Here is a 15,513-nt window from a genome sequence, read left to right as displayed (position 1 = left end):
ACTTCATATACATCGAAAGACAGTGCAAAACATTCAAATCATAAGCTAAGGAGGGAAGAACTACTACTACTACTACTACTACATTACCTTATTGCTAAAAATCCTCCTGCTTTGTCCTTTACAATGAAAACCAGACCAAGCCCCATGGCACTACAGCCCCTAAGCAAGCAGGCTGAGTGGACCTCAAAGCAGCCATTAGATCGAGGTAAAATTCCTTTGCCTGGCCGGGAATTGAACCCGGGCCCCCCAGCTACGAGGCAGGCACGCTGCCCCTGCGCTACAGCGCCGGCCCCTTCACAACCACCTTCAGTAATTATTATTATTATTATTATTATTATTATTACAACCCTCGACACTTCCCGTGTGTGTGTGCGCGCGCGCGCCAGCGCGCGCGTTTTTTTGGGGTTAGGTTACGAGAAGTGGGGTTAAGTCGAGTTAGGGTACGTTTCGCCGCGGAGCGCGACAACCACCCGCGCCCGCTCCGCGACGGCGACCTCCGAGCACACCCCTGCACCATTGCCAACGCCCCCGCGCCACAAAGACCTCCAGGAAACTCGCTTTGCGGTTCGTATGGACGTTTCAAGCTCCGTTCTCTCGCCAACGGCCATACCATGTTGAATACACCGGTTCTCGTCCGATCACCGCAGTTAAGCAACATTGGGCGTGGTCAGTACTTGGATGGGTGACCGCTTGGGAACACCACGTGCCGTTGGCTCAATTCCCTTTTTACCAAGTTTCCCAGTCCCAGTACGACAACTTACTTTCAACTTTTGCCTCAGGCCAGCAGAAATTGCTTAAATCACGTTTTTTGTTACGTCTGAAACTAGCTAGACCTTTTGCTGCTCTTCGACCCCGTGGCTATACAGGAACGAAGCTTAGCGTAGTATTGCATTTCCTCCTAGGTGACCGGCCTAACCTGGCGGCGGCGACATCATCATCATCGTTGTTGTTATTATTATTATTATTATTATTATTATTATTATTATTATTATTATTATTATTATTATTATTCGTCGTCTCTCTCTCTCTCTCTCTCTCTCTCTCTCTCTCTCTGTGTGTGTGTGTGTGTGTGTGTGTGTGTGTGTGTGTGTGTGTGTGTGTGTCGACCTAGGGGACCCTTGCTGAGCCTAGCACCGCTTCCAATTACTCGTGCCAGGATTTTAACTTTCGTACCTCCTATCGTACGTCCCTATGTCTAAACTTGCTGTTCTTATTCTTTTAGGTTAGTGTAGCTTATCCTGCAGGCCTCTTATGGCACATAACATCATTCTACGTCCTATTTCTCCCAATATTAAGATTATTAAAGGGCGGAACGAGGCTTCTAAACTCCCCGCCCACCTTGAAAATCGCGAGGAAGGTGGTTTCCATGCAACGTCATCGACACTGTCGTGATTACAATGAAAGCCATGTCCTAGCAACCGACCGCGGCATTTAGCAGCCCCTCAAAGAGTCGAACAATTTCCTTTTATGTTCTTTCAGGTAAGTAGCTATTCAAATTACGACACGGTTCGGCAATAAGTTACAAGTTTGTAGTACGCTCGTGTCTCTCCCGGGCTTCCTTACGAACGGTAGGGCACCAGTGCAGTACAGTGGCCTACACACAGCCCGCTATCTTCGAAGTGCGTGTGTTGCGATGTAACGTAGTTTTGAAGCCTAGGAACTTGTAAAACTCTTTCATTTCTATCAAAGACGAGACGCCCTTCAAATAAGACTGAGAAGGTAACCTTTTGACGACAAGGGTTAGTTCAAAGAGTCGTGACGTTTTAGGTTAGGTGAAGGGAGGAAAGCACTCGTTTTTGTTGTTTGTACGTCAGCTGACCGATCTTTTGGCAAGTGATAAATTGAGTAGAACGAATCGGAACTCCGTATAGTTACTGTTACCGTCCTAGAATTAAAATTAGACCATTCTGAGCCCTACTTGACAGGTTCGACACCGGCTCACTCGTGTGATATTTCGATGGTCTGTAGATATGGGCGCATAAAAAGAACTCCTGCGGGACAAACTTCCGGCACCTCGGCATCTACGAAAGGCGTAAGATAATAGTGAACATAACCTTACTAGTAGTACCACCACCACCATTACTGCTACTAATACGACTATTACTTAAGGCAGTGGACAATTTCGAACTCAAGCAATAATGTGTCCTTTTGCTGACCACCTGATCACTGCCTCTTGCCTTACTACTACAGGCTAGCGTTCAAGGAAAGAAAGAAAGAAAGAAAGAAAGAAAGAAATAAGTTACCGTTCTTCCCAAGTCAGGTTAGGATTTCTGCATCAGACACGGCTAGGGCTGATCGTGGATCTACTAGTACCTAACATGCTAAATTGTGCTCCGTTATATCATCACCAGTCGTGAAGTCACACCTGCATCTTCTAATTACAGGGTAGATGCTACATATTTCGGGCAATATATAACCCAGGTTTGGCTTGGATAACCTAAAAATATTCAGGTACTGGGTCTGGCCTGGTTATATCAAGTGTCACCCTAGATCAGCAGGGCTAAGAATCATCAGGTCTCTGTCATGAATTTAAATGGCTTAGTACCCCTCATTATGGTGTACTTCTCTTCATATTTGAGGGAAGAGGAGTAAAACTTAAAACTTTATTGCCTGTCTTAAACCACCTACTTTCTTTGGGGTATTGTCTAGCACAAACTTCTAAGGCGACCACATCACACAGCCCGATGCTCGAATACTGCTTGGGCAGGGGTGTAGGTGGTGGTTAGTGGTTGCAAGAAGGGTCCTGGAAGGGAGGGATAATAAGCCAGTACGCCACTTGCTCTTAAGTCTGTACCTTTCATTATACGGTTTCATTAACTATTTTTTACACCTGCCCTGTAGTATGGTACCATTTAGTAAGAGGTCTCTAGAGTTTGGCCTAGTACAACCTTCAATGAAAGTAGTTTTCAGGAGTGGTTAGGTACCCCTATACTTACTTTCTTTCTTTCTTTCTTTCTTTCTTTCTTTCTTTCTTTCTTGGATTACAAGGTGTCGGTAAAGCAGCTGATCGTTGCTTATGTACAAAAAAATGTTCATACATGGGCTTTCATTCGCTGAGGTAAATGATAATGATAATAATAATAATAATAATAATAATAATAATAATAATAATAATAATAATAATAATAATGGCAAGAACACAAAGGGTCCTTTTCTCTGCAGCTGATTTTTAGCATGAAGGACAGAGGCTGTCATGATGATGATGATTACCGAGTGATACCGTTAAGCTAAAACCCAGTAGGGGATTAATATTAACAGCAGGGAACGTTGTGCAGAATCATTCAGTAAAGATGTAATGGCAGGGGGAGGGGGGGAAGAGGGCGTTCAGTATAATACACCATCAACCCAAGTACAGTGCATATTTAGCTCTATGTTATGTAATGCTCTCTCTGCTCTCTGTACCTTTATTTGGCCCTACAACTTGTCTCACCAAGTGAAGGAGATCTTACACATAGTTACTGTACTGTACTTAATTTCACGCTGACTTCAACTGCTAGTAGGATACGCACGTCGAACCATGCAGAAACCTGCACGATTTCAAACGACTGCCGACTAGATAGCGACTAGGCCGAAGAAAGAAAGGGCATCTTATAAATCGAGAGCGACAATTCATTTTCGAGGTTAGGGTTACCGCTTGGTTCTCTTAGCCAAAGAAATCATGAAACCATTTTGCGAGTAAAAACTGATGTTACCTGAATTTTGGATACAGTTATTACTACCATCATCATCATCATCATCATCATCATCATCATCATCGTCATACGCTACTCTGTATGATGAAGGTGGGTAGCAAGATCGAGTCTCGGCGCGATCAGTTGGCTTCAAATTCTGCTTCACCTCGTTCAGAGTATACATATTCAAGGTAAAAACACTAGCTTCTCTCAAAAAATAAACTCCTATTGAAGGGTCATTAAACACAACTTCTTCTTCTTCTTCTTCTTCTTCTTCTTCTTCTTCTTCTTCTTCTTCTTCTTCTTATTATTATTATTATTATTATTATTATTATTATTATTATTATTATTATTATTATTATTATTATTATTATTTTCCTTTCTTTCTTTCTTTCTTTCTTTCTGTCTTTCTTTCTTTCTTTCTTTCTTTCTTTCTTTCTTTCTTTCAGGACCATTTAAGTGAGATGTTAGCTGTATGAGTGTTGCAGCACCTCAAACCTTTACATTTTTTCCCTTGTAAGTTGTGGCAATGTCTTGCAGAGAAGTTTGTTGGGAAACCATGGTCCTTCCTTCCTTCCTTCCTTCCTTCCTTCCTTCCTTCCTTCCTTCCTTCCTTCCTTCCTTCCTTCCAATAAATCTGCTGAGTTGCTGTCTCAAAGGGTCTCTCATCCTAAAGAAATTTGACCGAAGGTAAGGGATGTTGCCAGGTCTATCAAACTGACAGACTTATCATCTCCTGGTACAGGAAATCTGTTCTTTGAAGAGTCTGGACTGACTGCCCCTTCCTCCGTCACGGTGTTCTCGATCCTGCCTTCGCAGCCCACTGGAGGCAGTAAGATACGACTCACAATGCCTCCATCCAGCAGGCGAGGGGTGAAGCCTCTCCTGAGGCGGTACAGGCTCTGTAGCGAACTGGAAATTTAATTATGCCCTAAGAAACATCTAGAGGTTCCCTTGGGCAGGCTGTCCCTTTTCCCAACCTGAGCTTTCGACCCCCGACAGGGGCTGAAAGCTGCTGGATGTGAGAGACTGTACAGAGTTGAGAGCCTTATAAATAGAGGCCTAAAGGCTAGGACTTTACGAGATTGGCGCTACCAGCAGGAAAGCAGGAGTCGAACGAGTCATGGAGGCTAGCTTCTAACTTATGTCCTTTATCCTGTAGGTCCTTTCAAGCAAAGCTACAAGAGGCAGATTACAGCAGGTCTGCTTCACTCTGTGGAAAACTACCTAAAGGCTGACTTGCCTTTGCTCTCACTCGGAAGGGGTTAGAGCCTGAGGATGGCCGTTCAGCTCCATTGCTAGAGGAAGGATTGGGCTTCCTTCAGGTAAGAGGGGGTCACTCCCGGGGGCGTCGCGACGACGACGGCCGCCCCTAAACGTCGGCATGGAGAGGCGGCTGGTGAAATGCTGCCCATCGAACGCACCTCCATCAGGACGCCCGAAGCAAGGTGACGAGTACTTCTGCCACCTGAGGAGCAGCGTCAAACCTTTGACTATCCCTTCCTAACCGAACCCTGATTGTAACCCACCCCTTAAAGACGCAGGGAGCACGAGAAAGGAGCTAGGAAGCACGTCCCCAACTTGTCGCCGCGCAACCCACCCGACAGCCAGCCACTGCTGTTTCCTGCGCGGTCCGAGTAGCCTGATACACTCAGATAACCAGGGGAGCGCGCGAACACATTCTCATCGTGACCATGGCTGACACAGCAACAGCATCGGCAGCATCTGCACCCGCCTCGGCTCCGGCCCAGGCGTCGCCCAAGAAGAGCAAGGCTCAAGGCTTCTGCATCGAAGAAACCTCGCACCAAGCCTGCCCATCCGAAAACCTCCGAGATGGTGGGCAGTGCCATCAAGAGCCTGAAGGAACGAGGTGGATCTTCTCTGCAGGCTATCAAGAAGTACATCTCTGCCAACTACAAGGTGGACTCTGAGAAGCTGGCCCCTTTCATCAAGAAGTACCTGAAATCTGCCGTGGCTTCCGGAGAGCTGGTCCAGACCAAGGGGAAGGGAGCTTCAGGTTCCTTCAAGCTCGCTTCGGCTGCCAAGCCGGAGAAGGCCAGCGCAGCCCCTGTCAAGCGGTCCGCTGCCCCCAAGGAGAAGCGCATCCCCAAGGCGAAGAAGGCTGGTGGAGCCAAGGCTGCAGCCAAGAAAGCCATTTCCAAAAAGCCTGCCGAGAAGAAGAAGGCCGCTCCTGCTCCCAAACCCAAGCAGAAGGCTCCTTCCAAGGCTAAGAAGGCCGCCAAGGTGCCCACTAAGAAACCTAAGGCACCTAAGCCTAAAAAGGCCGCTAAGCCCAAGGCCTCGCCTAAAAAGGCACCAGCAAAAAGGAAGTGAGGACATTTCATGTTCTTGCTTCCTTCTACACGCACCTCTTGCTCTCGTAGGAGCAGAGGAAAAACGGCCCTTATCAGGGCCATCAATTTTATTCCCCAAGAGAGCATATTATGTCAGTCACTGTCCAAGGCTGGAACCCTGGCCTCTCCTATCTCTGCCTCCTAAACAGGCTAGTTTGTCTCATTGCGGGGCGACTCACTCTTCAAATTTCATTATTATTGTACTTAACTACATTTTTCTTTATCCTTACTTACTGCACTTTTGCTGTTGCTGTTGTTGTTGTTATTATTATTATTATTATTATTATTATTATTATTATTATTATTACTATCACGTCCTAGATATTAATTAATGAATTATTGTACTCAATACTCAAGATTATTATTATTATTATTATTATTATTATTATTATTATTATTATTGTTATTATTATTATATTCTGTTACTCTTAGATTTTTCCTTGAACCTAGAGGAACCACTAGCTTTTTTTCTTTTCGTTTTCCTTCTATCCTAGACCAGAGAGACAATAACTACTCTTCTAGGAAATTTTGGTGGCCCTGAAAAGGGCCGTTTGGTAAAGCTCCAGCCATAAGACAAGCACCGGACTTAGGCACGTTCGCCACGGATGCGGCGGGCGAGCTGGATGTCCTTAGGCATGATGGTGACACGCTTGGCGTGGATGGCACACAAGTTGGTGTCTTCAAAAAGACCCACCAGGTAGGCCTCACTGGCCTCCTGCAAGGCCATGACAGCCGAGCTCTGGAAGCGCAGGTCGGTCTTGAAGTCCTGAGCTATCTCTCTCACCAGCCGCTGGAAGGGCAGCTTGCGGATCAGAAGCTCAGTGCTCTTCTGGTAGCGTCTGATCTCACGCAGGGCCACGGTACCGGGCCTGTAGCGATGAGGCTTCTTCACTCCTCCGGTGGCAGGCGCGCTCTTACGGGCAGCCTTGGTGGCCAGTTGCTTGCGCGGGGCCTTGCCTCCGGTAGATTTACGTGCAGTCTGCTTAGTACGGGCCATCACGTGCTCACTGTCGACTCGTCCCAGGAAGAATGGTTCGGGGGCTTGCTGCCCGACTGTTTTATTGCTTCGCTTCCCCCACCCTCGGTAGCAGCTGCACTCCCATTGGCCGGGCGGTGCTGACGTCACCGGGGCCAGGCACTTTCAACAAAAGCGAGGGGCCTCGAGTGCCAGCCGCATTCTAGCTCTGAACTCGCAGCTCTACTGATCTATCATGACCGGACGAGGCAAGGGAGGCAAGGGACTCGGCAAAGGAGGCGCCAAGCGTCACAGGAAGGTGCTCCGAGACAACATCCAGGGCATCACTAAGCCTGCCATCAGACGTCTCGCTCGCAGAGGTGGAGTCAAGCGTATTTCGGGACTTATCTACGAGGAGACCCGTGGCGTGCTCAAGGTATTCCTGGAGAACGTTATCCGGGATGCCGTCACCTACACCGAGCACGCCAAGAGGAAGACCGTGACCGCCATGGATGTCGTCTATGCTCTCAAGAGGCAGGGACGCACCCTGTACGGTTTTGGTGGTTAAGTCTCCTCCGAGCGTGCTCCCGTTTGTGAGCATGCAGTATTTAAAAAACGGCCCTTTTCAGGGCCACCACTTACCTCTCAAAAGAGCACAGAGTCCCACTTACAGTACTCCTCTAACGTAGCTTGCGCTATTCTCCCTCTCAAAACAGTCATCTCCCCGAAACCTGCACGGAAAAAAGCCCTCATTATCAGTTATGATGTCTACATTTTAATGCTAACAAGAGAAAACAAACATTATCTTCCTTGCTGTGCACGTCTAAAAGACAAAGTATTGTAAATATACTACTTTAAGTATCCTTTCCTTTCCTTTCTAGTTAAGTGTGTGTTCTTACATGCATAGGTTGGTAGTATCCAGCAGTCAAGAACAGAATTATACAGCATAAATGAAATGAAAAGAAATCTATAATGTACTTCCTTCTTCCTTCCCTTCTGAAAATTAAATATTAAGAGGGGCCTGGAGCTACCTTACTCATTTCCCCCTTAAATAAATAACCTCAAAGGAAAGGCTATTCTTGTGCTCTCCTGGCTAATGTTACAGATGCCCTCATATTTGCAGTGTCTCATTATTGTTATTATTATCATTATTATTAGGAGAGTTGTCTGAACTGCTCTATCACTTCAGGATTTCTCCATACTTCTGCTAAGATAGCTATAGCAGCATGATAGACAAACAGCTCTTATCTTAAGGAGTTGGTGGCCCTGAAAAGGGCCGTTTATTTATATTTTTCCGGTGAGCCAACGCCCTGACCGAGAACAGGAACTTAAGCCTTCTTCTCGGTCTTCTTAGGCAGGAGCACTGCCTGGATGTTGGGCAGAACACCACCCTGGGCAATGGTCACTCCAGACAGCAACTTGTTCAACTCCTCGTCGTTACGGATGGCCAACTGTAAGTGACGAGGGATGATCCTGGTCTTCTTGTTGTCACGGGCTGCATTGCCCGCCAACTCAAGAACTTCAGCTGCCAGGTATTCCATGACTGCAGCCAGGTACACAGGAGCCCCAGCACCCACTCGCTCAGCGTAGTTTCCCTTGCGGAGGAGACGGTGGATACGGCCGACAGGGAACTGCAGGCCTGCACGGCTGGAGCGACTCTTGGACTTGCCCTTCACTTTTCCTCCCTTTCCTCGTCCTGACATGATGCTATGATGCTCTGCTGCTCTACTTCGAAGGGAAAATGATACCGAATCACTCTGCGCACCAGTTTTGTAGCCTGCAAGGTTGCTCAACGTTACGAGCCAACCAATAAGGCTGCAGTAAGCTTGCGCTCATTGGCTAGTCGCATGCAGCCCTCTCGGTCTTAAAAAGAATTGCAAGGGGGCCGAAAAATTTACTTTCTAGGAGACATCCCAGACAACCATGCCACCCAAGACAAGCGGAAAGGCAGCCAAGAAAGCCGGCAAGGCCCAGAAGAACATCTCCAAGGGAGACAAGAAGAAGAAGCGCAAGAGGAAGGAAAGCTATGCCATCTACATCTACAAGGTGCTTAAACAGGTACATCCTGATACTGGCATCTCCAGCAAGGCGATGAGCATCATGAACAGCTTTGTCAACGACATCTTCGAGCGCATCGCCGCTGAGGCTTCCCGTCTGGCCCACTACAACAAGCGCTCCACCATCACCAGTCGGGAGATCCAGACTGCCGTCCGCCTCCTGTTGCCCGGTGAGCTGGCCAAGCACGCCGTCAGTGAGGGTACCAAGGCAGTTACCAAATACACCAGCTCCAAGTAAGGTGCCAGGTTTTCTGCCTTGCTGCATTCTTAACAAACGGCCCTTTTCAGGGCCACCACACCTTTAAAAAAAAGAGCAGCATCTGTTAGCCTTGTTATCAACTCCACTCTGATTTTATCTATCTGTCCTACTTCATATACATCGAAAGACAGTGCAAAACATTCAAATCATAAGCTAAGGAGGGAAGAACTACTACTACTACTACTACTACATTACCTTATTGCTAAAAATCCTCCTGCTTTGTCCTTTACAATGAAAACCAGACCAAGCCCCATGGCACTACAGCCCCTAAGCAAGCAGGCTGAGTGGACCTCAAAGCAGCCATTAGATCGAGGTAAAATTCCTTTGCCTGGCCGGGAATTGAACCCGGGCCCCCCAGCTACGAGGCAGGCACGCTGCCCCTGCGCTACAGCGCCGGCCCCTTCACAACCACCTTCAGTAATTATTATTATTATTATTATTATTATTATTACAACCCTCGACACTTCCCGTGTGTGTGTGCGCGCGCGCGCCAGCGCGCGCGTTTTTTTGGGGTTAGGTTACGAGAAGTGGGGTTAAGTCGAGTTAGGGTACGTTTCGCCGCGGAGCGCGACAACCACCCGCGCCCGCTCCGCGACGGCGACCTCCGAGCACACCCCTGCACCATTGCCAACGCCCCCGCGCCACAAAGACCTCCAGGAAACTCGCTTTGCGGTTCGTATGGACGTTTCAAGCTCCGTTCTCTCGCCAACGGCCATACCATGTTGAATACACCGGTTCTCGTCCGATCACCGCAGTTAAGCAACATTGGGCGTGGTCAGTACTTGGATGGGTGACCGCTTGGGAACACCACGTGCCGTTGGCTCAATTCCCTTTTTACCAAGTTTCCCAGTCCCAGTACGACAACTTACTTTCAACTTTTGCCTCAGGCCAGCAGAAATTGCTTAAATCACGTTTTTTGTTACGTCTGAAACTAGCTAGACCTTTTGCTGCTCTTCGACCCCGTGGCTATACAGGAACGAAGCTTAGCGTAGTATTGCATTTCCTCCTAGGTGACCGGCCTAACCTGGCGGCGGCGACATCATCATCATCGTTGTTGTTATTATTATTATTATTATTATTATTATTATTATTATTATTATTATTATTATTATTATTATTATTCGTCGTCTCTCTCTCTCTCTCTCTCTCTCTCTCTCTCTCTCTGTGTGTGTGTGTGTGTGTGTGTGTGTGTGTGTGTGTGTGTGTGTGTGTGTCGACCTAGGGGACCCTTGCTGAGCCTAGCACCGCTTCCAATTACTCGTGCCAGGATTTTAACTTTCGTACCTCCTATCGTACGTCCCTATGTCTAAACTTGCTGTTCTTATTCTTTTAGGTTAGTGTAGCTTATCCTGCAGGCCTCTTATGGCACATAACATCATTCTACGTCCTATTTCTCCCAATATTAAGATTATTAAAGGGCGGAACGAGGCTTCTAAACTCCCCGCCCACCTTGAAAATCGCGAGGAAGGTGGTTTCCATGCAACGTCATCGACACTGTCGTGATTACAATGAAAGCCATGTCCTAGCAACCGACCGCGGCATTTAGCAGCCCCTCAAAGAGTCGAACAATTTCCTTTTATGTTCTTTCAGGTAAGTAGCTATTCAAATTACGACACGGTTCGGCAATAAGTTACAAGTTTGTAGTACGCTCGTGTCTCTCCCGGGCTTCCTTACGAACGGTAGGGCACCAGTGCAGTACAGTGGCCTACACACAGCCCGCTATCTTCGAAGTGCGTGTGTTGCGATGTAACGTAGTTTTGAAGCCTAGGAACTTGTAAAACTCTTTCATTTCTATCAAAGACGAGACGCCCTTCAAATAAGACTGAGAAGGTAACCTTTTGACGACAAGGGTTAGTTCAAAGAGTCGTGACGTTTTAGGTTAGGTGAAGGGAGGAAAGCACTCGTTTTTGTTGTTTGTACGTCAGCTGACCGATCTTTTGGCAAGTGATAAATTGAGTAGAACGAATCGGAACTCCGTATAGTTACTGTTACCGTCCTAGAATTAAAATTAGACCATTCTGAGCCCTACTTGACAGGTTCGACACCGGCTCACTCGTGTGATATTTCGATGGTCTGTAGATATGGGCGCATAAAAAGAACTCCTGCGGGACAAACTTCCGGCACCTCGGCATCTACGAAAGGCGTAAGATAATAGTGAACATAACCTTACTAGTAGTACCACCACCACCATTACTGCTACTAATACGACTATTACTTAAGGCAGTGGACAATTTCGAACTCAAGCAATAATGTGTCCTTTTGCTGACCACCTGATCACTGCCTCTTGCCTTACTACTACAGGCTAGCGTTCAAGGAAAGAAAGAAAGAAAGAAAGAAAGAAAGAAATAAGTTACCGTTCTTCCCAAGTCAGGTTAGGATTTCTGCATCAGACACGGCTAGGGCTGATCGTGGATCTACTAGTACCTAACATGCTAAATTGTGCTCCGTTATATCATCACCAGTCGTGAAGTCACACCTGCATCTTCTAATTACAGGGTAGATGCTACATATTTCGGGCAATATATAACCCAGGTTTGGCTTGGATAACCTAAAAATATTCAGGTACTGGGTCTGGCCTGGTTATATCAAGTGTCACCCTAGATCAGCAGGGCTAAGAATCATCAGGTCTCTGTCATGAATTTAAATGGCTTAGTACCCCTCATTATGGTGTACTTCTCTTCATATTTGAGGGAAGAGGAGTAAAACTTAAAACTTTATTGCCTGTCTTAAACCACCTACTTTCTTTGGGGTATTGTCTAGCACAAACTTCTAAGGCGACCACATCACACAGCCCGATGCTCGAATACTGCTTGGGCAGGGGTGTAGGTGGTGGTTAGTGGTTGCAAGAAGGGTCCTGGAAGGGAGGGATAATAAGCCAGTACGCCACTTGCTCTTAAGTCTGTACCTTTCATTATACGGTTTCATTAACTATTTTTTACACCTGCCCTGTAGTATGGTACCATTTAGTAAGAGGTCTCTAGAGTTTGGCCTAGTACAACCTTCAATGAAAGTAGTTTTCAGGAGTGGTTAGGTACCCCTATACTTACTTTCTTTCTTTCTTTCTTTCTTTCTTTCTTTCTTTCTTTCTTGGATTACAAGGTGTCGGTAAAGCAGCTGATCGTTGCTTATGTACAAAAAAATGTTCATACATGGGCTTTCATTCGCTGAGGTAAATGATAATGATAATAATAATAATAATAATAATAATAATAATAATAATAATAATAATAATAATAATAATGGCAAGAACACAAAGGGTCCTTTTCTCTGCAGCTGATTTTTAGCATGAAGGACAGAGGCTGTCATGATGATGATGATTACCGAGTGATACCGTTAAGCTAAAACCCAGTAGGGGATTAATATTAACAGCAGGGAACGTTGTGCAGAATCATTCAGTAAAGATGTAATGGCAGGGGGAGGGGGGGAAGAGGGCGTTCAGTATAATACACCATCAACCCAAGTACAGTGCATATTTAGCTCTATGTTATGTAATGCTCTCTCTGCTCTCTGTACCTTTATTTGGCCCTACAACTTGTCTCACCAAGTGAAGGAGATCTTACACATAGTTACTGTACTGTACTTAATTTCACGCTGACTTCAACTGCTAGTAGGATACGCACGTCGAACCATGCAGAAACCTGCACGATTTCAAACGACTGCCGACTAGATAGCGACTAGGCCGAAGAAAGAAAGGGCATCTTATAAATCGAGAGCGACAATTCATTTTCGAGGTTAGGGTTACCGCTTGGTTCTCTTAGCCAAAGAAATCATGAAACCATTTTGCGAGTAAAAACTGATGTTACCTGAATTTTGGATACAGTTATTACTACCATCATCATCATCATCATCATCATCATCATCATCATCGTCATACGCTACTCTGTATGATGAAGGTGGGTAGCAAGATCGAGTCTCGGCGCGATCAGTTGGCTTCAAATTCTGCTTCACCTCGTTCAGAGTATACATATTCAAGGTAAAAACACTAGCTTCTCTCAAAAAATAAACTCCTATTGAAGGGTCATTAAACACAACTTCTTCTTCTTCTTCTTCTTCTTCTTCTTCTTCTTCTTCTTCTTCTTCTTCTTCTTCTTATTATTATTATTATTATTATTATTATTATTATTATTATTATTATTATTATTATTATTATTATTATTATTTTCCTTTCTTTCTTTCTTTCTTTCTTTCTGTCTTTCTTTCTTTCTTTCTTTCTTTCTTTCTTTCTTTCTTTCAGGACCATTTAAGTGAGATGTTAGCTGTATGAGTGTTGCAGCACCTCAAACCTTTACATTTTTTCCCTTGTAAGTTGTGGCAATGTCTTGCAGAGAAGTTTGTTGGGAAACCATGGTCCTTCCTTCCTTCCTTCCTTCCTTCCTTCCTTCCTTCCTTCCTTCCTTCCTTCCTTCCTTCCTTCCAATAAATCTGCTGAGTTGCTGTCTCAAAGGGTCTCTCATCCTAAAGAAATTTGACCGAAGGTAAGGGATGTTGCCAGGTCTATCAAACTGACAGACTTATCATCTCCTGGTACAGGAAATCTGTTCTTTGAAGAGTCTGGACTGACTGCCCCTTCCTCCGTCACGGTGTTCTCGATCCTGCCTTCGCAGCCCACTGGAGGCAGTAAGATACGACTCACAATGCCTCCATCCAGCAGGCGAGGGGTGAAGCCTCTCCTGAGGCGGTACAGGCTCTGTAGCGAACTGGAAATTTAATTATGCCCTAAGAAACATCTAGAGGTTCCCTTGGGCAGGCTGTCCCTTTTCCCAACCTGAGCTTTCGACCCCCGACAGGGGCTGAAAGCTGCTGGATGTGAGAGACTGTACAGAGTTGAGAGCCTTATAAATAGAGGCCTAAAGGCTAGGACTTTACGAGATTGGCGCTACCAGCAGGAAAGCAGGAGTCGAACGAGTCATGGAGGCTAGCTTCTAACTTATGTCCTTTATCCTGTAGGTCCTTTCAAGCAAAGCTACAAGAGGCAGATTACAGCAGGTCTGCTTCACTCTGTGGAAAACTACCTAAAGGCTGACTTGCCTTTGCTCTCACTCGGAAGGGGTTAGAGCCTGAGGATGGCCGTTCAGCTCCATTGCTAGAGGAAGGATTGGGCTTCCTTCAGGTAAGAGGGGGTCACTCCCGGGGGCGTCGCGACGACGACGGCCGCCCCTAAACGTCGGCATGGAGAGGCGGCTGGTGAAATGCTGCCCATCGAACGCACCTCCATCAGGACGCCCGAAGCAAGGTGACGAGTACTTCTGCCACCTGAGGAGCAGCGTCAAACCTTTGACTATCCCTTCCTAACCGAACCCTGATTGTAACCCACCCCTTAAAGACGCAGGGAGCACGAGAAAGGAGCTAGGAAGCACGTCCCCAACTTGTCGCCGCGCAACCCACCCGACAGCCAGCCACTGCTGTTTCCTGCGCGGTCCGAGTAGCCTGATACACTCAGATAACCAGGGGAGCGCACGAACACATTCTCATCGTGACCATGGCTGACACAGCAACAGCATCGGCAGCATCTGCACCCGCCTCGGCTCCGGCCCAGGCGTCGCCCAAGAAGAGCAAGGCTTCTGCATCGAAGAAACCTCGCACCAAGCCTGCCCATCCGAAAACCTCCGAGATGGTGGGCAGTGCCATCAAGAGCCTGAAGGAACGAGGTGGATCTTCTCTGCAGGCTATCAAGAAGTACATCTCTGCCAACTACAAGGTGGACTCTGAGAAGCTGGCCCCTTTCATCAAGAAGTACCTGAAATCTGCCGTGGCTTCCGGAGAGCTGGTCCAGACCAAGGGGAAGGGAGCTTCAGGTTCCTTCAAGCTCGCTTCGGCTGCCAAGCCGGAGAAGGCCAGCGCAGCCCCTGTCAAGCGGTCCGCTGCCCCCAAGGAGAAGCGCATCCCCAAGGCGAAGAAGGCTGGTGGAGCCAAGGCTGCAGCCAAGAAAGCCATTTCCAAAAAGCCTGCCGAGAAGAAGAAGGCCGCTCCTGCTCCCAAACCCAAGCAGAAGGCTCCTTCCAAGGCTAAGAAGGCCGCCAAGGTGCCCACTAAGAAACCTAAGGCACCTAAGCCTAAAAAGGCCGCTAAGCCCAAGGCCTCGCCTAAAAAGGCACCAGCAAAAAGGAAGTGAGGACATTTCATGTTCTTGCTTCCTTCTACACGCACCTCTTGCTCTCGTAGGAGCAGAGGAAAAACGGCCCTTATCAGGGCCATCAATTTTATTCCCCAAGAGAGC

General features: G+C 46.9%; 2 non-coding genes across 2 annotated transcripts; both read left to right on the top strand.

Moving 5' to 3' along the window:
* The first annotated feature begins 596 nt into the window (after positions 1–596).
* LOC137500695 (5S ribosomal RNA) lies at positions 597–715 on the top strand. Its single transcript, XR_011018204.1, has one exon. It is a non-coding gene; the product is annotated as a 5S ribosomal RNA (ribosomal RNA).
* Positions 716–10,000: 9,285 nt separating this feature from the next.
* LOC137500690 (5S ribosomal RNA) lies at positions 10,001–10,119 on the top strand. Its single transcript, XR_011018199.1, has one exon. It is a non-coding gene; the product is annotated as a 5S ribosomal RNA (ribosomal RNA).
* Positions 10,120–15,513: the final 5,394 nt, after the last annotated feature.

Source organism: Anabrus simplex, chromosome 4 (genome assembly GCF_040414725.1).
Source record: "Anabrus simplex isolate iqAnaSimp1 chromosome 4, ASM4041472v1, whole genome shotgun sequence".
Classification (NCBI taxonomy): domain Eukaryota; kingdom Metazoa; phylum Arthropoda; class Insecta; order Orthoptera; family Tettigoniidae; genus Anabrus; species Anabrus simplex.
This window is presented reverse-complemented; position numbering and strand designations above follow the sequence as displayed.